The sequence below is a fragment of the Anomaloglossus baeobatrachus genome, chromosome 1 (genome assembly GCF_048569485.1).
Source record: "Anomaloglossus baeobatrachus isolate aAnoBae1 chromosome 1, aAnoBae1.hap1, whole genome shotgun sequence".
Taxonomy (NCBI): Eukaryota; Metazoa; Chordata; class Amphibia; order Anura; family Aromobatidae; genus Anomaloglossus; species Anomaloglossus baeobatrachus.
This window is the reverse complement of record NC_134353.1, coordinates 371,761,761-371,787,951: the sequence shown is the minus strand read 5'-3', so window position 1 is coordinate 371,787,951 and position 26,191 is coordinate 371,761,761. Positions and strand designations below refer to the sequence as shown.

Here is a 26,191-nt window from a genome sequence, read left to right as displayed (position 1 = left end):
GCAGGCAGTGTGAACCCTGTGTCGGTGTTCTGCTCTGGTCCCTGGTTCTCCCGTTACTGCTGGTGCCCCCGGATTTCTAAGGTCAGTGAGGTCCTGGATGATCCCCTCACTGTGCAGATTTTATCAGATCTGCCTGGAGCGTTAGCCCTCACTGGTGACCAGTGTTTTACTATAGACGCCCTTCATGTGCCCACCTGGTCCAGTTTCTGCATATAAAAAGGGTTTTTAATGAAATGATAAAACATTGGTAGAGTTAATGGGTTAGCTTGTAAGATTGTAAGATTGTAAGATGCTATGTGTACATCTTGCCAGTAGGTGGCGCTGCTGCCTGTGGTCCCTGGCCAGCTGCAGGCACAGGCAGCACAGTGCATTGCTGAGGCTGGCAGAAGACACAATACCCTTCGCCCTGCTCCGCACTGTGCCCATTCAGCAGGGGGTGGCCGGGGACTCCCACCTTTGCTGTCCTTTGACATTCAGCGTGCAGTCAGTGCAGTAATTGCTGTTTATAGTGGCTCAGGGAGTGTTTTCATTACTCCTCTCACTTGCTAAGCTTTTTCATCTAGTTGGTAGGACAAAAGAGGAAAGTTTACCGGCAGGGCAGCCGGCACATCGTGGATTATGTGGACTTCTGAATCAACACTGATCTTTCTCGTGCTTTGGATTAGCTTCCGATCTACGAACGACAAGATCGCAGGGATGTACTAAGGACAGTTTCATCTGATAAAGAACTTCTGTGCTGCAACAGGAGCCGGCACCTTCAGCCTGGAGGTAACGTGAGCAGACTGCCTTCTATGCATGAGTGTTATGCCAGTGTCCATGTGCCAGTCCAGCTGATACCAGGACTAGTGCCAACAGTCAGTCAATGAGTGGGGCAGAATACTATCTTATGGCAGCTGCCTGCCTCCACAAAGGGAGTGTTATTCCTAGAATAATGAATGAATCCTTCAATGATTCATCCACATTTTTCATGATTAATATTAATGATCTACGTTACCAAAACGATCGGATACGATCAGCTGAAAATTACGGATGTGGTCGATAATCTTAAAAGAATCCCATGTATCGTCATGTGACGAAGTGCGATTATATCTGATTAAGAACAATTATTAGGGTTTTTGATTTAATGGCCACATAACCCCCAACAATGCAGAAACAGGTACTGATGACAGCTGGTACTTAATGCTAAACTTGGGCCCCTCCAACTGCTTCCCCTGATGCCCACCTTTAAAAATGAACTCTTCCACCAATCCACTGTCTACCCTGCACTGGAGGCAATATATACCTTAAATGTAGGTGGGTATAGGAGCAGGTACAGTGGCAGTGCCACCTGCTGGCATTGGCACTTGTAGCACATGTGGGCACTGTCAAGCAGAGTACCTAAAGGACTTCTTAATAAATAATTATAACTTCAGAATAGATGTAAAAGACCTTTTAGTCCACTTAGGTCCACCGATAATATTCTTTATTATATACTAATTATTTTAACCCCTTCAGCCCCGGGGCACTTTCCGTTTTTGCGTTTTTGTTTTTTGCTCCCCTTCTTCCGAGAGCCGTAACTTTTTTATTTTTCCGTCAATCTTGCCATATGAGGGCTTGTTTTTTTGCGGGACAAGTTGTACTTTTAAATGAAACCATAAGTTTTACCATATGGTGTACTGGAAAGCAGCAAAAAAATTCCAAGTGTGGAAAAATTGCAAAAAAAGTGTGATGGCACAATAGTTTTTGGGATGTTTTATTCACGGTGTTCACTATATGGTAAAACTGATGTGTGGGTATGATACCTGAGGTCGGTGCGAGTTTGTAGACACCAAACATGTATAGGTTTACTTGTAACTAAGGGGTTAAAAAAAATTCACAAGTTTGTCCAATAAAAGTGGCGCACGTTTTGCGCCATTTTCCGAAACACGTAGCGTTCTTATTTTTTGGGATCTATGGCTCAGTGACGGCTTATTTTTTGCGTCTCGAGCTGATGTTTCTAATGGTAGCATTTTTGCGCAGATGCTACGTTTTGATCGCCTGTTATTACATTTTGCGTAAAACTTGCGGCGACCAAAAAACGTAATTTTGGCGTTTGGAATTTTTTTGCCACTACGCCGTTTACCAATCAGATTAATTGATTTTATATTTTGATAGATCGGGCATTTCTGAACGCGGCGATACCAAATATGTGTATATTTATTTATTTTTTAACCCTTTAATTTTCAATGGGGGGAAAGGGGGGTGATTTGAACTTTTAGGTTTTTTGTTTTTTTTTTAATTTTTTAAAACTTTTTTTTTACTTTTTTTATTTTATTTTACTAGTCCCCCTAGGGGGCTATAGCGATCAGCAATCCGATTGCTGATCGCTATCTGCTGATTACAGCTATACCGCTGTAAACAGCAGAAATAGTCACTTTCTTTCTTCCTCTGCTCCGTGCCAAGGAAGAATGAAAGTGAAACTTCGTAGCACCAGGCGTCATCACATGACCCTGTGCTACGATGGCAACCACCGAACGTCACGTGATCACTCACGTGACGTCCGGAGGGGGCGGCGGTAAGAAAAAAAGATGGCCGCGCGCATATAGATCTCGCTGCCAGACTTTGGCAGCGAGATCTAAGGGGTTAATGTTCCGGGTGGAATGCGATTCCACTCGGAACATGTAGGCACACATGTCAGCTGTTGAAAACAGCTGATATGTGTGCCGATCCACGCCGCCTGCCCGCGGCAGGGGGCGGGGCTTACCGGGACACGATCCATGACGGATATATCCGTCCATGGTCGTGAAGGGGTTAATGCCCAAATGTGCCCTTTTAGGTGTTAAAGGGTTATTCCTATCTTCATAGATGGTTATTGTTAGATAGCGCTTGTACTTTGGTGATTTACTGTTTATTAATTAGGACTCTGACCACAACTGCTGTTTTGTTTGTATTTATGCTCTAAAACTGACTGGGATTAGGAGGTAACAGCATTCTCTGCAATCCCAGCTAGTGTTAAAGCAGTATTTACAAGCTGCGTAGAAGAAAACTTTGTATGTTCGACAGGTGCTAAGGAGTCGTGGTGGTCAGTCACCAAGGCAACTAACAGTAAACAAAAGAAAAGTGTTAATATTATCTAGAAAACAGCTAAAAATTGTAAGAAGGAGTAAATTGCTAAAGTGCTTGTTTCTACAAGCATTATCCGATAATACTAGTATATGAAGATGGAAATAATCTATGTAAATTATCAGTGGCTCTAATCCTGGGAGAACAGCATTCATTCACCTGTAAAGTAATAGCTCAGCATCTGCGAGGACCAGGCTTCTGGCACCTGTAGCTGAGCCTTACAGTGTATATAGGCTATATTATTACTCTGCACATTGCCATTCTGTTGTCACAATATAGAAGATTTCCCAGTTTGAGACTCAGGTGGCTGTAACCTGATAATCCTCCTTTTATAGTTTGTAATGCAGTGCTTAAACCTCGCATACACATTTCATAGCTTTCACTATCAAATTCCCCATAAACCTTAATTGGATATATATTTTAAATAGGGAAAGTAGAAAGAGTGCTTTAACTTTATCTATCCATGTACTGTCTCTCTGCTGTATTAGTGCATTTACCCAACCAGGAAAAGCTATGCTGCAGCGTAACAAAGCACTGGGGAACATATACAAGTGCATCTCAATATACAGTATTAGAATAGCATCAAAAAGTTCATTTATTTCAGTAATTCAATACAAAAAGGGAAACCCACATATTATATAGAGTCATTACAAAGTGAGTGAGCTATTTCAAGTGTTTATTTCTGTTAATGTTGATGATTATGGCTTACAGCCAATGAAAACCCAAAAGTCATTATCTCAGAAAGTTAGAATATTATAAAAGACCAACTGAAAAATGATTTTAAACTCAGAAATGTTGGCGCCTACTGAAAAGTCTGTACTCAATACTTGGTCATGGCTTCTTTATCATAAATTACTGCATCAATGCAGCGTGGCATGGAGGTGATCAGCCTATGGCACTGCTGAGGTGTTATGGAAGCCCAGGTTTCTTTGATAGCAGCCTTCAGCTCATCTGCATTGTTGGGTCTGGTGTCTCTCATCTTCCTCTTGACAATCACCCATAGATTCTCTAAGGGGTTTAGGTCAGGTAAGTTTACTGGTCAATCAAGTACAGTGATACCGTGGTTAATAAACCAGGTATTGGTACTTTTGGCAGTGTGGAACGGATACAAGTCCTGCTGGAAAATGAAATTTCATCTACAAAAAGCTTGCCGGCAGAGGGAAGCATGAAGTGCTCTAAAATTTCCTGGTAGACAGCTGCGCTGACTTTGGTCCTGATAAAACATAGTGGACCTACATCAGCAGATGACATGGCTCCCCAAACCATCACTGATTGTGGAAACTTCACACTAGACCTCAAGCAGCTTGGATTGTGGCCTCTCCACTCTTCCTCCAGACTCTGAGACCACGATTTCCAAATGTAATGCAAAATTTTCATTCATCTGAAAACAACACCTTGGACCACTGAGCAACAGTCCAGTTCTTTTTCTCCTTGGCCCAGGTAAGACGCTTCTGGTGTTGTCTATTGGTCATGAGTGGCTTGGCACAAGTAATGCGACAGTTGAAGCCCATGTCCTGGATACGTCTATGTGTGGTTACTCCTGAAGCACTGACTCCGGCAACAGTCCATTCCTTGTGAATCTCCCCAAATTTTTGAATGGCCTTTTCTTAACAATCCTATCAAGGCTGCGGTTATCCCAGTTGCTTGTGCACCTTTTTCTACCACACTTTTTCCTTACACTCAACTTTCCATTAATATGCTTGGATACAGCACTCTGTGGACAGCCAGCTTCTTTAGCAGTGACCTTTTGTGGCTTACACTTCTTTGTGGAGTGTGTCAATGACTGCCTTCTGGACATCTGTCAAGTCAGCCATCTTTCCAATGATTTTGTAGCCTGCTGAACCAGACTAAGGGACCACTTTAAAAGCTTAGGAAGCTGTTGCAGGTGTTTGTGGTAATTATTCTAATTTTCTGAGATAATGACTTTTGGGTTTTCATTGGCTGTAAGCCATAATCATCAACATTAACAGACATAAACACTTCAAATAGATCACTCTGTTTGTAATGACTCTGTATAATATATGTGTTTCCCTTTTTGTATACTGAAATAAATTAACTATTTGATGATATATATAAGGAGCGCAATAGGGTCTTACCAGTGTAAAATATGGCGACTTTTTAATAGGAAAACCGCTCACCTGGAAAGATTGTGAGACTCACAACCAGTATAGAGACATATAACAGCTGCAACCGATCCCACGTGCCAAAGGCAGAAGCAAAACAAATACCAGGATAGTTGTAGTATACTCTGCGCTGCTGTACAAAGAATCACTCCACATAATAAAAGCAATGGTGATGGTTTGATGAATAAACCATCACCATTGCTTTTATTATTTGGAGTGATTCTTTGTACAGCAGCGCAGAGTATACCACAAATCTCTTTACTGAACTCTTTTATATTGAACTCATTTTTTACTATTCTAGTGATATTCTGTATATTGTTAGGTCAATATTTGTTGGTAGAATACACAGACCATAGACTAGAGTGTCATTTTTATTTTTGCATCTGAATACCTGTTTACATTTTACACAGAGCATATGGGCTTTGTCAAGGAAGAAGTATTTAACATATTAATAGAATGCAATCAGTGATGAAAAAGGCCTTGAGGAGCCGTAAATTATATAGATACTGCCATATGTCGTAGTCACAACAAAATGTTTCAGGCTGTGTTCATTTAGTTTCAATTCTGTTGGTTTTCTTCTCTCGATTTTGCGATAATATATAATATTAGGTATAATAATTACTGTATATAGTATGTAAAACTAGAAAGATTTTTTTTTAAAGACCCAACATATGTCATTTTATATATATATATATATATATATATATATATATCAAAAGTTTGGACACACCTTCTCATCTCCAGAACAACTATTAAGAGGAGACTTTGTGCAACAGGCCTTGATGATAAAATAGCTGCTAGGAAACTACTGCTAAGGACAGGCAACAAGCAGAAGAGACTTGTTTGGGCTAAAGGACACAAGGAATGGACATTAGACCAGTGGAAATCTGTGCTTTGGTCTGATGAGTCCAAATTTGAGATCTTTGGATCCAACCACCGTGTCTTTGTAGAAAAGGTGAACGGATGGACTCTACATGCCTGGTTTTCACCGTGAAGCATGGAGGAGGAGGTGTGATGTTGTGGCGGTGCTTTGCTGGTGACACTGTTGGGGATTTATTCAAAATTGAAGACATACAGAACTAGCATGGCTACCACAGCATCTTGCAGCGGCGTGCTATTACATCCAGTTTGCGTTTAGTTGGACCATCATTTATTTTTCAACAGGATAATGACCCCAAACACACCTCCAGGCTGTGTAAGGGCTATTTGACTAAGAAGGAGAGCGATGGGGTGCTACGCCAGATGACCTGGTCTCCACAGTCACCAGACCTGAACCCAATCAAGATGGTTTGGGGTGAGCTGGACCGCAGAGTGAAGGCAAAAGGGCCAACAAGTGCTAAGCATCTCTGGGAACTCTTTCAATACTGTTGGAAAACCATTTCCAGTGACTACCTCTTGAAGCTCATCAAGAGAATGCCAAGAGTGTGCAAAGTAGTAATGAAAGCAAAAGGTGGCTACTTTGAAGAACCTAGAATTTAAGACATATTTTCAGTTGTTTCACACTTTTTTAAGTATTTCATTCCACATGTTTTCATTCATAGTTTTGATGGTTTCAATGTGAATCTACAATTTTTAGAGTCATGAAAATATAGAAAACTCTTTGAATGAGGTGTGTCCAAACTTTTGTTCTGTACTGTATATACAGTATATATATATATATATATATATATATATATATATATATATATATATATATATATATATATATATATATATATATACAAACATACACACATACACACACACACACACTACAGTTTAAAAGCTTGGGGTTACCCAGACAATTTTGTCTTTTCCATGCAAAATCATACTTTTATTTATCAAATGAGTTGCATAATGAATAGAAAATATTGTCCAGACATTGACGAGGTTAGAAATAATGATTTTTACTTGAAATATTGAAATATTAATTTTCTCCTTCAAACTTTGCTTTCGTCAAAGAATGCTCCCTTTGCAGCAATTCCAGCTTTGCAGATCTTTGGCTTTGTAGCTGTTAGTTTATGAGGTAACCTGGAGATATTTCACCCCATGCCTCCAGAAAGCCCCTCTCACAAGTTGGATTGGCTTGATGGGCACTTTTTGTGTACCATATGGTCAAGCTGCTCCCACAACAGCTTAATAGGGTTAAGATCTGGTGAGTGGGCTTGCCACTCCATTACAGATAGAATACCAGCTGCCTGCTTCTTCCCTAAATAGATAATCCATAATTTGGAGGTGTACTTTGGGTCATTGTCCTGTTGTAGGATGAAATTGCGCATTGCGCTGCAAAATGGAGTGATAGCCTTCCTTATTCAAAATCCTGTTTACCTTGTACAAATCTCCCACTTTACCAGCACCAAAGCATCCCAGACCATCACATTACCTCCACCATGCTTGACAGATGATGTCAGGCACTTTTCCAGCATCTTTTCACTTATTCTGCATCTCACAAATGTTTTTCTGTGTGATCCAAACACCTCAAACTTCGATTCGTCTGTCGATAACATATTTTTCTAATTTTCCTCTGTCCAATGTCTGTGTTCTTTTGCCCATATTAATCTTTTCCTTTAATTAGCCAGTCTCAAATATGGCTTTTTTTTTGCCACTCTGCCCTGAAGGCCTGAACTTGCCTCTTCAATGTAGACGTTGCCACTGGCGTTTTGCGGGTACTATTTAATGAGGCTGCCAGTTGAGGACCTGTGAGGCATCAACTTCTCAAACTAGAGACTCTAATGTACTTGTCTTATTGCTCAGTTGTGCAGCGGGGCCTCCCACTTCTCTTTCTACTCTGGTTAGAGCCTGTTTGTGCTCTCCTCTGAAGGGAGTAGTACAAACCGTTGGAAGAAATCTTCGGTTTCTTGGCAATTTCTTGCATGGAATATCCTTCATTTCTAAGAACAAGAATAGACTTTCAAGTTTCACATGAAAGTTCTCTTTTTCTGGCCATTTTGAGAGTTCAATGGAATCAACAAATATAATTCTCCAGATACTCAACTAGCTCAAAGGAAGGTCAGTTTTATAGCTTTTTCAATCAGCAAAACTGTTCTCAGCTGTGCGAATCAGTTGCCCACCACAGCGCTGCAGCGGTCGCCTGCGGGACACTGCGGGGATTTCTCTGTAGGGACTCTTCTGGCAACACGTATGTCAGGTTCACTTTTATAGGAGTCGTGACGCCACTTTCGGTTTTGCGGTCAGGGTGATGGGGGACCACCACTGCAGTTTAACGAGCGTCTGGGGCTGATGATGCCTGCAGTCTGGTGGTATGGCCTCCCGAGAGTGAGGCTAGCCCCAGGGGCTCAGGTATATGCGTGTAGAATCACAGGTCGCAGAGTAACTCAAACACAGTCCAGAAAGTCTTTTAACGTGTTTACTCACTTTTAGTTGGTTGGTGAGATACCCGGGCGATGCTGAGATTATACCAGGTGGAACCAGGAATTCCTGCAGGCCGTTCTGAGGGTAGCTATTAACTCGCCTTCCTTGCACTTCTTTTGTTTCGGATAGCCCCTGACTTGCAGTATTGTGGGAGTCATCCAGGGAAAGTTACTACTGCCTCTCCTTCCCTTTCTGGCCCGTTTGCCAGCAGCGTGGACCTGGTGAGATGGCTTTTGGCCCTATCTCCTTATGGGTCCCCCTGTTGCTGCTGTGGCTCGAGCTCTGAGTCTTTGGCGAGGAATCTCTAGTCCCCTCACCGGCAGGTTTAGCAGATCAGTAGATCGGTATCTGGCTCTAGGGACCTGTTCCCTGTGTGTGCGTAGTTACCAGCAATCCCTGTACTCGACTGCCTCTCTTCAGGTGTCTTTCAGGCTGCCTTTCTGGTCACTGTACTCACCCGCTAACAGCTACCACACCTGCAGGGTCTGGCTAGCGTGGCTGTACTTCTGCCTCCTTCAGCAACTTCTGTACACTCTCCAGACTGGCTTGCTCCTCCTCCTTTATCTGTCTGCCACTGCATCTAGCTTTCAGCCTCTCCACTACACCCCTTGCTGAGAATTGAAAGTTAACCTCTTCAGAGGCTACCCAAGGGTCCCCTCTAATGGTGTGGGAGACCTGGTCACTATGTGTCTGTGTGTACAGACCTCATCCTGGCCTTTTGGAATTACCTGGAAGCACTGTCTCAGCATGGGTGCAGTACTCTGTGGTGCCTGACCAGGTTGGGGGCCACACCAACATACTTGCACAAGAGTTTTCAGGGGATTTCTAAACATCCATTAGCCTTCTAACACAGTTAGTAAACACAATCTACCATTAGAACACTGGAGTGGTGGTTGTTGGAAATGGACTTCTATAAACGTATGTAAATGTTGCATTAAAAACCAGATGTTTGACGCTAGAATAGTCATTTACCACATTAACAATATATAGAGTATATTTCTGTTTAATTTAATGTTAGCTTCATTGAAAAAAAATTTGCTTTTCTTTCAAAAATAAGGAAATATCTAAGTATCCCTAAACTTTTGAACTGTAGTGTATATAGTATAAAATGATGACATATTTTATGCCTTTCAAAAAAAAAAAATCTTTGTAGTTTTCGAGAATAAGACTTTAAAATATTTTTTTAAAGGGGTAAATAGTCGGGACTTGACTTTCATAGATCTTCCACTGTCACCGTACCAGAAAGCAATGATGATATTTTTGTCCATAGAGATGGATGTTTACTTATAGATGAGCAGATTGATTTGGTTTCACATGAATTTGAATATTTTGCAAAAAAAAAATAAATTCTTCAGCACCATTTCACACACTCTTGAATCAGAGAGCAGGCAAACGTCATTTTGCATCGCTTCCCTATAATGCCCTCCAGCTATGACACCTTACAGAATCACACATTGTACAGTGGTGATCATGATCTAGGACAGTCACGGCGAACCTTTCACAGGCCGAGTGCCCAAACTGTAGCCCTAAACCCAATTTTTTTTCCGAAGTGCCAACCAATCCTATTATGTAAATAATTGATTGTAACCTTACCTTTGCAGTCTTCTCTTCAGCAGAGGGCATCATGCTCATGCATGCTTACCACACATTGAAGCTGAGCCCCCTGCCCTTTCCAGACACAGCAGTTGATCAGTTGCAACATATTAGACAGAGATTTTAGCCTTGAATGCAATCAGATGTCACCCTGTAATCCACATCTACATTTCAAAGTCTGAACATCTTGAAATCCCATAAAGACGTACGAGTTGCTCCCCTCCCCTTTCATTGTGTAGTTATGTCCCCCTTCCTGGGCCACTTCCTGGTAAACATATTTCCTACATTCTGGTATATTTGTCCCCATCATGGCCCCATCCTGGTAAATGTACCCCATTCCTGGTAAATGTCCTCCATCCTGGTAAATGTACCCTATCCTGGCATGTACCCCATTCCTGGTAAATGTTCCCAATCCTGGTTAATTTACCCCCCATCCAGGTAAATGTACCCCCATCCAGCTAAATGTCCCCCTTCCTAGCATGTTCCCCTTCCTGGTAAATGTTCCCCTTCCTGGTAAATGTACCCTATTGTGGCATGTTTCCTCCATCCTGGCATGCATGTTTCCTCCATCCTGGCATGCATGTTTCCTCCATCCTGGCATGCATATTTTCCCCATCCTGGCATGCATGTTTCCTCATCCTGGCATGCATGTTTCCTCCATCCTGGCATGCATGTTTCCCCATCCTGGCATGCATATTTTCCCCATCCTGGCATGCATGTTTTCACCATCCTGGCATGCATGTTTTCCCCATCCTGGCATGCATGTTTCCTCCATCCTGACATGCATGTTTTCCCCATCCTGGCATGCATGTTTCCTCCATCCTGGCATGCATGTTTCCTCCATCCTGGCATGCTTGTTTTCCCCATCCTGGCATGCATGTTTCCTCCATCCTGGCATGCATGTTTCCTCCATCCTGGCATGCATGTTTTCCTCCATCCTGGCATGTATGTTTCCCCATCCTGGCATGCATGTTTCCTCCATCCTGGCATGCATGTTTCCTCCATCCTGGCATGTATGTTTCCCCATCCTGGCATGCATGTTTCCCCATCCTGGCATGCATGTTTCCCCATCCTGGCATGCATATTTCCACATCCTGGCATGCATGTTTCCCCATCCTGGCATGCATGTTTCCCCATCCTAGCATGCATGTCCCCCCCCCATCCTGGCATGCATGTCATCCCCCCCCCCCATGCTGGCATGTGTGTTTCTCCCCCACCCCATGCTGGCGTGTGCGTTCCCCCACCCCCACGCTGGCATGTGCGTTCTCCCCCACGCTGGCATGTGCGTTCCCCCCCACCCCCACCCCACGCTGGCATGTGTGTTCTCCCCCACCCCCACCGGCATGTGCGTTCTCCCCCACCCCACGCTGCTCCCCCCACCTTGGCACAGCCGCACACGAGTTATATACAGTTAGGTCCAGAAATATTTGGACAGTGACACAAGTTTTGTTATTTTAGCTGTTTACAAAAACATGTTCAGAAATACAATTATATATATAATATGGGCTGAAAGTGCACACTCCAGCTGCAATATGAGAGTTTTCACATCCAAATCGGAGAAAGGGTTTAGGAATCATAGCTCTGTAATGCATAGCCTCCTCCTTTTCAAGGGACCAAAAGTAATTGGACAAGGGACTCTAAGGGCTGCAATTAACTCTGAAGGCGTCTCCCTCGTTAACCTGTAATCAATGAAGAAGTTAAAAGGTCTGGGGTTGATTACAGGTGTGTGGTTTTGCATTTGGAAGCTGTTGCTGTGACCAGACAACATGCGGTCTAAGGAACTCTCAATTGAGGTGAAGCAGAACATCCTGAGGCTGAAAAAAAAGAAAAAATCCATCAGAGAGATAGCAGACATGCTTGGAGTAGCAAAATCAACAGTCGGGTACATTCTAAGAAAAAAGGAATTGACTGGTGAGCTTGGGAACTCAAAAAGGCCTGGGCGTCCACGGATGACAACAGTGGTGGATGATCGCCGCATACTTTCTTTAGTGAAGAAGAACCCGTTCACAACATCAACTGAAGTCCAGAACACTCTCAGTGAAGTAGGTGTATCTGTCTCTAAGTCAACAGTAAAGAGAAGACTCCATGAAAGTAAATACAAAGGGTTCACATCTAGATGCAAACCATTCATCAATTCTAAAAATAGACAGGCCAGAGTTAAATTTGCTGAAAAACACCTCATGAAGCCAGCTCAGTTCTGGAAAAGTATTCTATGGACAGATGAGACAAAGATCAACCTGTACCAGAATGATGGGAAGAAAAAAGTTTGGAGAAGAAAGGGAACGGCACATGATCCAAGGCACACCACATCCTCTGTAAAACATGGTGGAGGCAACGTGATGGCATGGGCATGCATGGCTTTCAATGGCACTGGGTCACTTGTGTTTATTGATGACATAACAGCAGACAAGAGTAGCCGGATGAATTCTGAAGTGTACCGGGATATACTTTCAGCCCAGATTCAGCCAAATGCCGCAAAGTTGATCAGATGGCGCTTCATAGTACAGATGGACAATGACCCCAAGCACACAGCCAAAGCTACCCAGGAGTTCATGAGTGCAAAAAAGTGGAACATTCTGCAATGGCCAAGTCAATCAGCAGATCTTAACCCAATTGAGCATGCATTTCACTTGCTCAAATCCAGATTTAAGACGGAAAGACCCACAAACAAGCAAGACCTGAAGGCTGCGGCTGTAAAGGCCTTGCAAAGCATTAAGAAGGAGGAAACCCAGCGTTTGGTGATGTCCATGGGTTCCAGATTTAAGGCAGTGATTGCCTCCAAAGGATTCGCAACAAAATATTGAAAATAAAAATATTTTGTTTGGGTTTGGTTTATTTGTCCAATTACTTTTGACCTCCTAAAATGTGGAATGTTTGTAAAGAAATGTGAACAATTCCTACAATTTCTATCAGATATTTTTGTTCAAACCTTCAAATTAAACGTTACAATCTGCACTTGAATTCTGTTGTAGAGGTTTCATTTCAAATCCAATGTGGTGGCATGCAGAGCCCAACTCGCGAAAATTGTGTCACTGTCCAAATATTTCTGGACCTAACTGTATAAAAAAAAAAGCAACACACAACTCACCTTCCTACACACGCTCCCCCGCTGCGTGCCGATGGGTCCTCAGTTCCTACGTGGCCAGAAGACGTCATTACGCCTGCGCCGCTCGCTGACGCTCCTCCGTCTCCTAGGCAGCACACCTACAGCCTGGGAAAGGAGGAGTGTCAGAGCGAGGACAAATGTCTCCTCCGCTGAAACACAGCTTTGTTCTGCCGGTGCGACTGCACCAGCAGATCAAACCTGCAGGATCAGGCGACAGCACGCGTGCCAGCAGAATGGGCTCTGCGTGCCCCTGGTGGCACGTGTGCCATAGGTTCGCCATCACTGATCTAGGACATTACAAATCAGGGTTCCCAGTGGAGCATGTTTACATAATTACATAGGTTGAAAAAAGACCTGGGTCCATCTAGTTCAACCTTTCTCCACCCATTATCCTTTTTTGTCACTAAATTGAACCCACAATGTTGTGTGCACTGAGGAAATCATCCAGCTTTTTTTTAAAAGCTGTTATAGTATCTGCCATTACTACCTCTTGTGGTAGGGCATTCCACAGTCTGACTGCTCTAACTGTAAAGAACCCTTTCCTATTTAGCTGTCGGAATCGCTTTTCTTCCACTCGCAGTGAGTGCCCCCTGGTCCTTAGTATTGTCTTTGGAAGAAATAAGTCATGTGCCAGTCCTTTATATTGACCACACATGTATTTATACATATCAATGAGATCTCCTCTGAGACGTCTTTTTTCTAAGCTAAACATATGTAACTTTTTCAACCTGTCATCATATGGGAGGCCTTCCATTCCTTGTAATAGTCTAGTTGCCCGCCTTTGAACTGACTCTAACTTCTGAATGTCATTTTTAAAATGTGGAGCCCAAAACTGGATCCCATATTCCAGATGTGGCCTTACAAGTGATTTATAGAGAGGTAACAATAAGTTGGGATCACGGGATCTAATATCTCATTTTATACAACCTAAAATATTGTTTGCTTTTGGACAACAATCGTTTTCCAGCTCCAGAATCACTGAGTAAATGTCTCTTGCTTGTAGAGTGTAATCTCTTATGGGCAGCAGTGTTCTCTCGCTCTCTCTTTCCTGTAGAGTGTAAGATCTTATGGTAAGCGGAGTCCTCTCTTTCCTGTAGAGTGTAAGCTCTAATGGTAAGCAGAGCCCTCTTTCTCTCTCTCTCTCTCTTGTAGAATGAAAGCTCTTATGGTCAGTGAGGTTCTCTTTCTCTCTCTCTCTTGTAGAATGAAAGCTCTTATGGTCAGTGAGGTTCTCTTTCTCTCTCTCCTGTAGAGTGTAAACACTTATGGACAGTGGGGTCCTCTCCTGTAGAGTGTAAGCTCTTATGGTCAGTATGGTCTTCTCCTACAGAATGTAAGGTCTTATTGTCAGCATGGTCCTCTCTCACCTGTAGAGTGTAAGGGGTACTTCTCACATAGTGAGATCGCTGTGAGTCACAGGTTTTGTGACTTACCAGTGACCTCATCAGCGATCTCGCTGTGTGTGACACTAAGCAGCGACCTGACCCCTGCTGTGAAATCACTGATCATTACACACTGTTCTGGTTCATTTTTTGGTCGTTGGTCTCTCACTGTGCAACACGCATCGGCGTGTTTGATTGAGGGATACCAACGAGCACCGACTCTGTGTAAGCAGCGTACGCTGGTAACCAGGGTAAATATCGGGTAACTAAGCAAAGCGCTTTGCTTGGCTACCCGATATTTACCCTGGTTACCAGCGTACACCACTTACTGGCTGCCAGCGCTGGCTCCCTGCACACGTAGCCAGGGTAAATATCGGGTAACTAAGCAAAGTGCTTAGCTTAGTAACCCGATGTGTACCCTAGCTACGAATACAGGGAGCCAGCGCTGAGACAAGAAAAGAGACAAAAACAAGTAAAGAGACGGGGAAAGAGACAGACGGGGAAAGAGACAGACGGGGAAAGAGACAGACGGGGAAAGAGACAGACGGGGAAAAAGACAGACGGGGAAAGAGACAGACGGGGAAAGAGACAGATGGGGAAAGAGACAGAGATAGAGAGAGACAGACAGAGACTGATACACAGAGACAGAGACTGATACACAGAGACAGACAGAGACTGATACACAGAGACAGACACACAGACAGAGACAGACAGACAGAAACTCAGAGAGAGACAGAGAGACAGTTACTATCCCGGGCAATGCCGGGTACTATAGCTAGTAGACTATAAAAGGGAGGCTCTTACAAGATATGGAATAGCAAAGTGCAGATGATTTTCTGAGTGTCTGTGTGATATCTGATTAGCCCTGTTGAATCACATTGGTTACTGTGCTGTCCGTTTTTTTACTCGGACAGCATTTGTCCAAATAATACACTCTTCTGAACAAACCCCTTAGGGTAAGACTAGACGTGGCGGCACTGTTTAATACAATATTTAACCAGTATGTATATATATAGGTATAAATAACACACATGATGTTTTCCCATGGATCAGTGTGAACATGTACATCAGGTTTTTGTGCATGGTTTAATTTCACGAAGAGAATATCTTTTTGTTATAAAGTGAAGGTGCACATGTCCTGCTGTTGTTACTCTCCTGACTTGACTCTGCAGCGGCGGAAAAGATAAATCAGAAAGAAAACTGAGCTCCTTTAAGTTAAAAATATCTATTTTATTGAATCATATATACAGAGGAAAAAATGAACGAGTGGTACGTAAAATATCGTATCACCAACTTGGCATACTGCAGTTATCAGCAAGGACAACAATGGTATTCACATCAAGATGAGGAACATATATTTTAGGAATTTTTATTACATACAGTGCTGGCCAAAAGTATTGGCACCCCTGCAATTCTGTCAGATAATACTCAGTTTCTTCTTGAAAATGATTGCAATCACAAATTCTTTGGTATTATTATCTTCATTTAATTTGTTTTCAATGAAAAAAAAAATTGTCATAAAGCCAAATTGGATATAATTCCACACCAAACATAATAAAAGGGGGTGGACAAAAGTATTGGCACTGTTTGAAAAATCATGTGATGCTTCTCTAATTTGTGTAATTAACAGCACCTGTAACTTACCTGTGGCACCTAACAGGTGTTGGCAATAACTAAATCACACTTGCAGCCAGTTGACATGGATTAAAGTTGACTCAACCTCTGTCCTGTATCCTTGTGTGTACCACATTGAGCATGGAGAAAAAAAGAAGACCAAAGAACTGTCTGAGGACTTGAGAATCCAAATTGTGAGGAAGCATGAGCAATCTCAAGGCTACAAGTCCATCTCCAAAGACCTGAAAGTTCCTGTGTCTACGGTGCGCAGGGTCATCAAGAAGTTTAAAGCCCATGGCACTGTGGCTAACCTCCCTAGATGTGGAAGGAAAAGAAAAATTGACAAGAGATTTCAACGCAAGATTGTGCGGAGGGTGGATAAAGAACATCGACTAACATCCAAACAAGTTCAAGCTGCCCTGCAGTCCAAGAGTTCAACAGTGTCAACCCACACTATCCGTCGGCGTCTGAATGAAAAGGGACTGTATGGTAGGATACCCAGGAAGACCCCACTTTTTACCTCGAGACATAAAAAAGCCAGGCTGAAGTTTGCCAAAACTTACCTGAGAAAGCCTAAAACGTTTTGGAAGAATGTTCTCTGGTCAGAGGAGACAAAAGTAGAGCTTTTTGGGAAAAGCCATCAACATAGAGTTTACAGGGAAAAAAAAGAGGCATTCAAAGAAAAGAACACGGTCCATACAGTCAAACATGGCGGAGGTTCCCTGGTGTTTTGGGGTTGCGTCTGGCACTAGACTGCTTGACCGTGTGCATGGCATTATGAAATCTGAAAACTACCAATAAATTTTGCAGCATAATGTAGGGCCCAGTGTGAGAAAGCTGGGTCTCCCTCAGAGGTCATGGGTCTTCCAGCAGGACAATGACCCAAAACACACTGACTGACCTGAATCCCATAGAACACCTGTGGAAAGATCTCAAAATGGCAGTTTGGAGAAGGCACCCTTCAAATCTCAGGGACCTGGAGCAGGCAGTTTGCCAAAGAAGAATGGTCTACAATTCCAGCAGAGCATTGTAAGAAACTCATTGATGGTTACCGGAAGCGATTGTCGGAGTTATTTTGGCTAAAGGTTGTGCAACCAAGTATTAGGCTAAGGGTGCCAACACTTTTGTCTGGCCCATTTTTGGAGTTTTGTGTAAAATGATCAATGATTTGATTTTTGTTTCATTCTCTTTTGTGTTTTTTCATTGCAAGCAAAATAAATGAAGATAATAATACCAAAGAATGTGTGATTGCAATCATTTTCAAGAAGAAACTGAGTATTATCTGATAGAATTGCAGGGGTGCCAATACTTTTGGCCAGCACTGTAGGTCTGGAATGGTAATACTTCTTTGTCAGTATGTTCACTACTACAATAGCAGAAAACCATAATAATAATTATTCTCAGAAAAGATGCTTCAAAAATGCTATGTAATGTAGCATACAAGTATTTACTGGAGGATGGTAAAATGGGTGCATTTTGAGCGAATTTATTAAGTTTATGTAAAAGTATGCCACAGCGTGTCACGCATAAGAAAATGTCACCCCATTGATTCCAAGGTTTAAAAAAGGCTCTGTTGGGTACTGTATATAGTTTTATTTGCAGTACACAATATTGTAAATTACTGAAAAATAAAGTGTTTATTACACAAAAACACATACCACAACGAAACATGTTCTCGTATGTCTGGCCGACAGAAAACAATAGAGATCTTGTATGGTAAAACGGCAATGGGAAATAGGCAACAGTTAAAGGGGTTATCAAGGTTTGGCTGTCAAAAGAAGCTTTTTACGTGCATCACCAACCGTCATGGCGGCATGAGGATCTGTAGAAACTACAGATTCTGGCACTGTGCCTGCTAATGTCACTGAGGTCTGTAATCATCTCAATGACCTTGTTGACCCACAGGTTTAGGCAGGCTAGCAAGACTTAATCTCTGCTAGGCTGCTTGTAATTCTTTTTGATCACATGCTGTGAAGGAGCCAATCACGTTTGCTCTTCTCCTATATATGCTGGCTGGACTATTTCATTAATGCCAGCTATAGTTTACCTGTACTGGTCTGGTGTTGTGATCCAGACTTACTGGTGGTTGTTGTGCATAATTGCTGTGAGCAGTTGTGGTGTTAAATCTTGTCTTTTTGGTGCTACCTTCCTGTTATTACTTTTGTTCTTATGCCGGCGTCACACGGTACCGTCTATCGTGCGATCGCACGAGCAATCGTACCCGCCCTGGTCGTTTGTGCGTCACGGGCAATTAGTTGTCTGTGGCGCACAACGTCGTTAACCCCCGTCACACGCACTTACCTTCCAAATGACCTCGCTGTGGGCGGCGACCATCCTCTTCCTGAAGGGGGAGGGACGTTCGGCGTCACAGCGATGTCACACAGCGATGTCACACTGCGGCCGCCCAATAGAAGCGGAGGGGCGGAGATGAGCGGGACGTAAACATCCTGCCCACCTCCTTCCTTCTGCATTGGCGGCGGGCGCAGGTAAGCTGCAGTTCATCGTTCCCGGGGTGTCACACGGAGCGATGTGTGCTGCCTCGGGAACGATGAACAACCGGTGCGCAGAAGGAGGACCGACATTTTGAAAATGAACGATGTGTCAACGAGCAACGATAAGGTAAGTATTTTTGCTCGTTAACAGTCGTTCAGAGGTGTCACACGGTACGATATGTCAAACGATGCTGGATGTGCGTCACTATCGACGTGACCCCGACGACATATCACCCGATATATCGTACCGTGTGACGACGGCATAAGTCTATTACTGTTTGCTACTGAGTTTTCACTGTGTCTTAGTTTTGGTTTTCCCCTGTGTGTCTTAATCTGTGTCACAATCAACTCTTGCTTCTTCCTTCCCTGGGAAGGAGGTAAGGAGGGGGACAGATTAGATCTGGTAAGGAGAATAGCCAGGCTCGGTACTATTAGGAGTAACCCTGATCCTAGGGATAGCCTAGGGGCCAACTAGTATGAGGGATAGCATAGGAGCCCCTTGTCCCTCGCTATCCTACAGTCACATTGTTACATTGGTATGAAAGTCTGCAGTCAATCTATGTGACTGCTGACTTGTGAATCCTCAGAGTGTGTGCTGTCAGGATTCTCCGTTGCTGGTACTGCGAGCAGAAGGTGACGTGACAGCAGGTATGCAATATTCATTCTTCTAGCCACATTCTGACTAGATTTGCGTAGTCTTAAGGGTGCTTTACACCGTTGCATCGTCGGGGTCACGGTTTTCATGACGCACATCCGGCATCGATCACGACGTCGTCTCGTGTAACACCTCTGAGCGACGCAGTATCGCTCACAAATCGTGAGTTGTGTACTCGTCGCTCAGTTTCAAAATATTGTTTACTTAAAATGGCGCCGGTTGTTCATCGTTTCCGTGGCTGCACACGTTGCTCCATGTGACACCATGGGAACGATGAACACAGCTTACCTGCGTCCCGCGGCACCCGCCGGCTATGTGGAAGGAAGGAGGTGGGCGGGATGTTTACATCCCACTCATCTCAGTCTCTCCGCTTCTATTGGCCAGCTGCCGTGTGACGTCGCTGTGACGCCGAACGTCCCTCCCACTTCAGGAAGTGGATGTTCGTCACCCACAGCGAGGTCGTCCGGAAGGTAAGTGCATGTGACGGGGGTTAAACGAGTTTGTGCGCCACGGGCAGCGATTTTCCCGTGATGCAAAAACGACGAGGGCGGGTACGATTGCTTGTGCTATCGCACGATAGATCAACTAGTGTAAAGCAGGCATTACTCAAGTCACTTGTGTTTAGCGAGACTGCAAAGGTCTATTTGGAATGTGGCCGGGAATATGCATATTGCATACTTGCTGTCATGATGTAACCTCCTACTCCCAGTGCCCACACCAAAGAATCCTGACAGTGCACACTGTGCATGCTGTGAGTATTCACAGGTCTGCAGTTGCATAGACTAAAGGCCCATTTACACACAGCGACATCACTAGCAATGTCAATGCCGATCTCACCCTCCCCCGTCGTTTGTGTGTCACGGGCAAATCGCTGCCCGTGGCGCACAATATCGTTAGTCCCCGTCACGCATAGTTACCTGCCTAGCTACGTCGCTGTTGCTGGCAAACTGCCTCTTTTCTAAGGGGGCGGTTCGTGCGGTGTCACAGCGACGTCACACGGCAGGCGTCCAATAGAAGCGGAGGGGCGGAGAGCAGCCGAAGGAAAGACACGCCCACCTCGTTGTCGGAGGATGCAGGTACGGTGTTGTTCCTCGTTCCTGCGGTGTCACACGTAGCGATGTGTGCTGCCTCAGGAACGACAAACAACCTGCGTCCAGCACAAGCAACGATATTATGAAAATGAACGATGTGTCAACGATCAGCGATTAGGTGAGTATTTTTGATCATTAGTGGTCGTTCGTACGTTTCACACGCAACGACGTCGCTAACGAGGCCAGATGTGCGTCATGAATTCCGTGACCCCAACAACATCTCGTTAGCGATGTCGTTGCGTGTAAATGGGCCTTTACTGTAGACTTTCTTGCCAAACCTGGACAACTCGTTTAAGACCTCCGCACACATTAAATGTATTTTGGCCAATTGGATGTTTATTTGGCTGGCAGCCATCTCAGCTGTCTCTCCCATACACAGGAGTAAAAATCTTGGGATATTTTATAAATGTATAATCAAAGAATTTGTCCTTTTTAAGTTTGCATTGTAAAAATCCAAAAATTAATTAATTAGTACATTATTGTGGCTTTTCCAGATTGTGGCTTTATAAAAGTCACAAAAAGTTTGGAGTAAATATATTCCATCCCCAGGAGTGTTTTTTTTTTAAGACTTTTTTGTGCAAATGTTGTCACACTTTGCGGAACATGTGACCTTTAGCTCTTAGTGACTTTCCGCAAAATTCATGATCTCGTGCACTTTTGAAAAATTTGGCACAAAAACTGTCATTTACTCGTAATGCCACCAGAACACCAAAGAACGGTGACTTTGAAAATGATTAATCAGGGCAGATCAGGTAGAAGCTGTGTTCATAGGGGCTTTTGAAGTAATATAATAAATAGCATGAAAGTAATATAGTCTGTTAGCAAAGAATAATGAAGAAACTAGATTGAATTCTTTTATTCTTGTTTACCTACACTACATGTTCAGCTAAAAAAAAAATCAATAGTCATGAAATGTATAACGCTGAAAGCGGTTTTCTTGGATTTCATATATACTGTTAATCAGTGGGAAACTTTTGAGAAATATTTGTAGAGTAATTCTCCATGTAGTGATGATAGCTTCCTGCAGCTCAATTTTGTTATGCAGTACCCCTCATGTACTGGCCATATATATAAATAGAGAAAACAAGAGTCTCCCTACAAATAGCTAGTTAATTAGGCTGTACAAAACAGATCAAGCTTATTTTTAGAGTCGGTTGTCACTTCATTCAGCTTTTTTACCATTGACAGCCATGGGAAAAACAAGTTTGAAAAAACTGCAGGGAAAACCTGTGAATGTGGTTTTCAGGTGAACTTTGAGTATAAGTAATTCTTTGGCCCAACATTTTTGATCGACATTACCGGAAAGCTAATGACATGACAAAAATTATTCTATGATTGCATGTAGGTAATTTTTGTTCTTTAGAGCTCATTCATCCATGACAATCAGTCTGAGCACGGACTCCTAAAGCACTCTAGACCCGAGAATGACAGCTTCATATACTGTATCTCTATGAGGCTGTCACGCTTGGGTAAGGAGACTCGTGGACAGTCTCTACATTGTGGTCCAAGATCAGACCAAGATCTATGGACATCTAAATGAGCCCTGAAGGTATGTTCATACGGAGGTTCTAAGAGGGAGAAAAATACTAGTTTTTCAACTGGAATCCACTTTATAAAACAAGTAGAGATGAGTGGACCTGTGGAAGCTCGATTTGGCGGGTTTAGGCATACTTTAGATAAAGTTCGGTTTTGGACCCAGACTTGACCTGAACCCCAATGGAGCCAACCGAGCGTACCTGAGCACAGCAATGCTCGTGCGAGTGGTTTGCATACGTAAGGCTAAGTTCACACTTCAGTTGTTTTGCATCAGTCACAATCCGTCGCCTTGGGGAATTACGGTATCCTGCAAAATATTTTGCAGGAATCCAGTATTTCCCCATAAACTTCTATTAGTGACGGATTGCGACTGATGACCCTGCGTTGCATCCGCTGCGTCGCGGTCCGTCATTTTTGACTGACCGCCGAGCGGGTAGCAACGCAGAATGTAACGGTTTTCGGGCCGTCAAAATAAACGCGCCCCACAGGAATCCGTTGCCATCTGTCAAGCTTGTAATGTATGTCTATGGTGCTGGATTCCGTCGTAATCCGTCTTACGACGGAATCCAGCGCAGGATTCCGTCATGCTCTTCTGAGCATGCCCAGCATGTTTGGCACACCCCCTGGGCTGTCCCAAACACAAACGGATCATGACTGATCCGTCAAAAAACGGACGCATAACGGATGTAACGGACGCAACGGATCAGTTTTTTCACAGGATTCATGTGAAAGGAATCCTGTAAAAAACACATCCGTTGCATCAGTTGACATCTTGAAAACGACTGATCCGTTGCTGACGGACCTGACGGATTTAAAACAACTGAAGTGTGAACTTAGCCTAAAGCACTTGAACTCTGTTTTTTTTGCAATGTCTGTGTTCAGTATGAGCACCGAACCTCGGCTTCGCTTATTTCTAAAAACAAGTAGTGATGAGTGAGCACTTCTATGCTTGGGTGCTTTGTACTTGTAAAGAGCAGTTGGATGCTCAGATGGGCGCGACTCGAGTACCTGAGTATAATGGAAGTCAATGGGGTACTTGAACATTTTTGTGGAAGATGCCCCCATTGACCTCCATTATACTCTGTGCTCGAGTTGCTACCATCCAAGTAGCCAACTGATTGTTACGAAAACCAAGCACCTGAGCATGGTAGTGCTCATTCATCACTAGAAACAAGGTGTATTTGTTTCACTAAAAAACTTTTTGAAACTATTTTTCCTTGGGTTTTTCTACAGCCGGTTGATTCGACAAAGTGAAGCTTGCACATGTTTCTATCATACTTTTCCTCTAATTGTTCCACCCCTGGTTTTGTCTTGTAAAATACTGACCAAATACTCAACGTGTGAATATGGCCCAATCCTGACTTTGGGGGGGGGGATTATAGTTTTGTGCTGTGTGCCCTTCACTGTCACTCTCTTGCGTAGACGCACTAATGGCCTTCTTTGCACAGTTCCAGTATTGTGAATGCTGAGCATTAAACGGCAGCAACTTTGATTTAGTGCTATCCTGTTAAAAAAAAATTCCATACACTGCAGCACTCATCACCTGGAAGTGCACAGTTCTGTACACTTCCAGGTGATGAGTGCTGTAGTGCATGGATTTTTTTTTTTACAGGATAGCACTAAATCAAAGTTGATGCCGTTTAATGCTCAGCATGATAGTAAGGCCTTGGCTCCACTTATGTATAGGATCTGATGTAAAAGCATCGGAGGCAATATACTAATGACATTTGACTCAGGCTCTGCTATGAGCGTGAGCTGTGTCATTCATTGTGCTCCGATCTTGCACTCGGATCACAGATGCAGAGAAGAGGGAGTGATTACTTTCTCCATCTTCTCCATTGTCAGCCTGTGCGTATATCGCACTGCATTTGGATGACATGAGCCGAGACTCGATGACAAACGCAGCATGTTGCAAATCTTTTCTCATGCCTCATAGTTTTAGACTGGTGCGAGTGCAATTCCACGTTTTATCTGATAACATTGGTCCTGTAAAATGCAAGTGGACCCGAGGCCTTAGAAGAGGGGTCTCAAACTCGGCTGGGTGTATGGGCCGCACATTGAAAAAAAATAATTTGATGGGGCCGCATTGATTGCAGGACAAAGCACATTTTTATTGGTACCATATTTTCTTTGTTCTCTACACCTTTGGTCACTGTTTTTGAACAATTTGTGCTCGTTTATAATAGCAAACGTGCACTTTTTAAAAATAAATAAATAAAATATATATATATATATATATATATATATATATATTTATTTTTTGATGGTAAAAAAAGTCATGCTTTTTTTGTTTACATTTTATCCCTTTCTTGTAAGTAATATACATAATTTTACAATTAGCACCATATAATGATTTTGGCCAACATCTTTTAGTAATGTCCTCCATCTTGTTCCCCTTCTTGAAGTAATGTTTCCATCCTGGTCCCCATTCTGTAGTAATGTACCCATCCTGTGGTAATGTGCCCCATCCTTGTCCCCATCCTGTAGTAATATGCCCATCCTGAAGTAATGTGCCTATCCTTGAATCTATCCTGTAGTAATGTGCCCATCCTTGTCCCCTTTTATAAATGTGCCCAATCCTTGTCCCCATCCTATAGTAATGTGTCCCAACCTTGTCTCCTTTTACTAATGTGCCCCATCCTTGTCCCCATCTTGTAGTAACGTGCCCCAGCCTTGTCCCTTTAACTAATATTCTCCATCCTTGCCCCCATCCTGTAGTAATGTTCCCCCTCCTTATACCTTTTTACTAATGTGCCCCATCCTTGTCCCCATCTTGTAGTAATGTCCCCATCCTGTAGTATTGTGCCCCTCCTTGATCCCATCCTGTAGTAATGTTGCCCCTCCTTATCCTCTTTTACTAATGTGCCCCATCCTTGTCCCCATCCTTTAGTACTGTGCCCAACCTTGTCCCCTTTTACTAATGTGCCCCACCTTTGTCCCCATCCCTTAATAATGTGCCCATCCTAGTTCCCCTTTACTAATGTGCCTATGCAGGTCCTCTTATTGTAGTAATGTTCCCTTTACTGATCCTTTTCCTGTAGCAATGTCCCATCCTGGTCCCGTATTGTGCCATTCTACACACGCACACACACACACACACGCGCGCACACACACACACACACGCAATGTTCCATCCTGGTCCCCTATTGTGCCACTACACACACACACACACACACACACACACACACAGTAGCAATGTCCCGTTCTGGTTCCCTATTGTGCCATTCTACACACACACACATTCTTCTAACCTGTCCTCCAATCCTTCACCATGCTCTTCCCTGCTTCTTGCGGCCTGCAGGCAAGAGCCACCCTTGTTGATGGCAGCTGCTGTCAGCGCTTCATCAAAAATTCACATGAACGTTTTGCCACCACCGCACAATGTCAAGCTCTCTGCTCTATTCCACATATCATGCGCCTGTCAATCAGATGTAAGCAGGTGATGTCATACGCAGGAGCTGCTTGCCTCTGATTGGCCAGTGGCTGCCATTGGAATAGTGCAGAGAGCTTGACTCTGCGCAGCGCCAATAAAATGTTCATCTGAAATAAAGCAGTGAGCAATGACAGCTGCAGCCCTTGCAGCGGCTGCGATCGTCAAGGGGGGTACATGCCTGAGGGCCGTGTGTTTGAGACCTCTGCCTTAGAAGCACCATTCACTGTTTTAGGCTGAGGCCACATAACCGTATAAAAAAAAATCCCATTCTCAACCATTTTTCTCACTTGTCATCCATGTGCTATCCGATATTTACTCCCAGCTATTAATAATTTACCGCACCCTTTACAGTTTCCCGTTATACAGAATGGTAATGTAGTGGGTGTTCATAACCCCCTACAAAGGAAACATCTTCCGGAAATGTTATTAATAAAAGTGTTCTATTCTTTTATACTGTATTGTATTTTAGTGTTAGGGCACCCCCTAGTGGCCGGGTGGGACGGCTGTTGCCACCGGGGAGGAGGAGTCGGCTGGATGACTAGGGAAGGTCTGTGTGTGTGAAGGGAGTCGGATCCGGGACAGCAGTGGGTGACCATCCGTGGCAGTGTGTATGAGCGGAACATCAGGGGACGCCGGAGCAACGGAGGAGTACGCAACCTCAGAGGTCTGATTCCGCTGGTGTGGGTCCGGTGTGTGCTTGACCTAGGAGTGGGAGCCCGGAGAAGCGGAGTACC

The 26,191-nt window shown here is 43.6% G+C and overlaps 1 protein-coding gene across 3 annotated transcripts in view; it reads left to right on the top strand.

Moving 5' to 3' along the window:
• Positions 1-391: 391 nt before the first annotated feature.
• Positions 392-26,191, top strand: part of CSGALNACT1 (chondroitin sulfate N-acetylgalactosaminyltransferase 1) — a 528,406-nt gene continuing 502,606 nt past the window's right edge. For all 3 annotated transcript variants that reach the window (XM_075352486.1, XM_075352485.1, XM_075352484.1), the window contains exon 1: positions 392-768. The gene's annotated coding sequence lies outside the window, so the exon portion shown is untranslated. The remainder of the gene's footprint in view (positions 769-26,191) is intronic.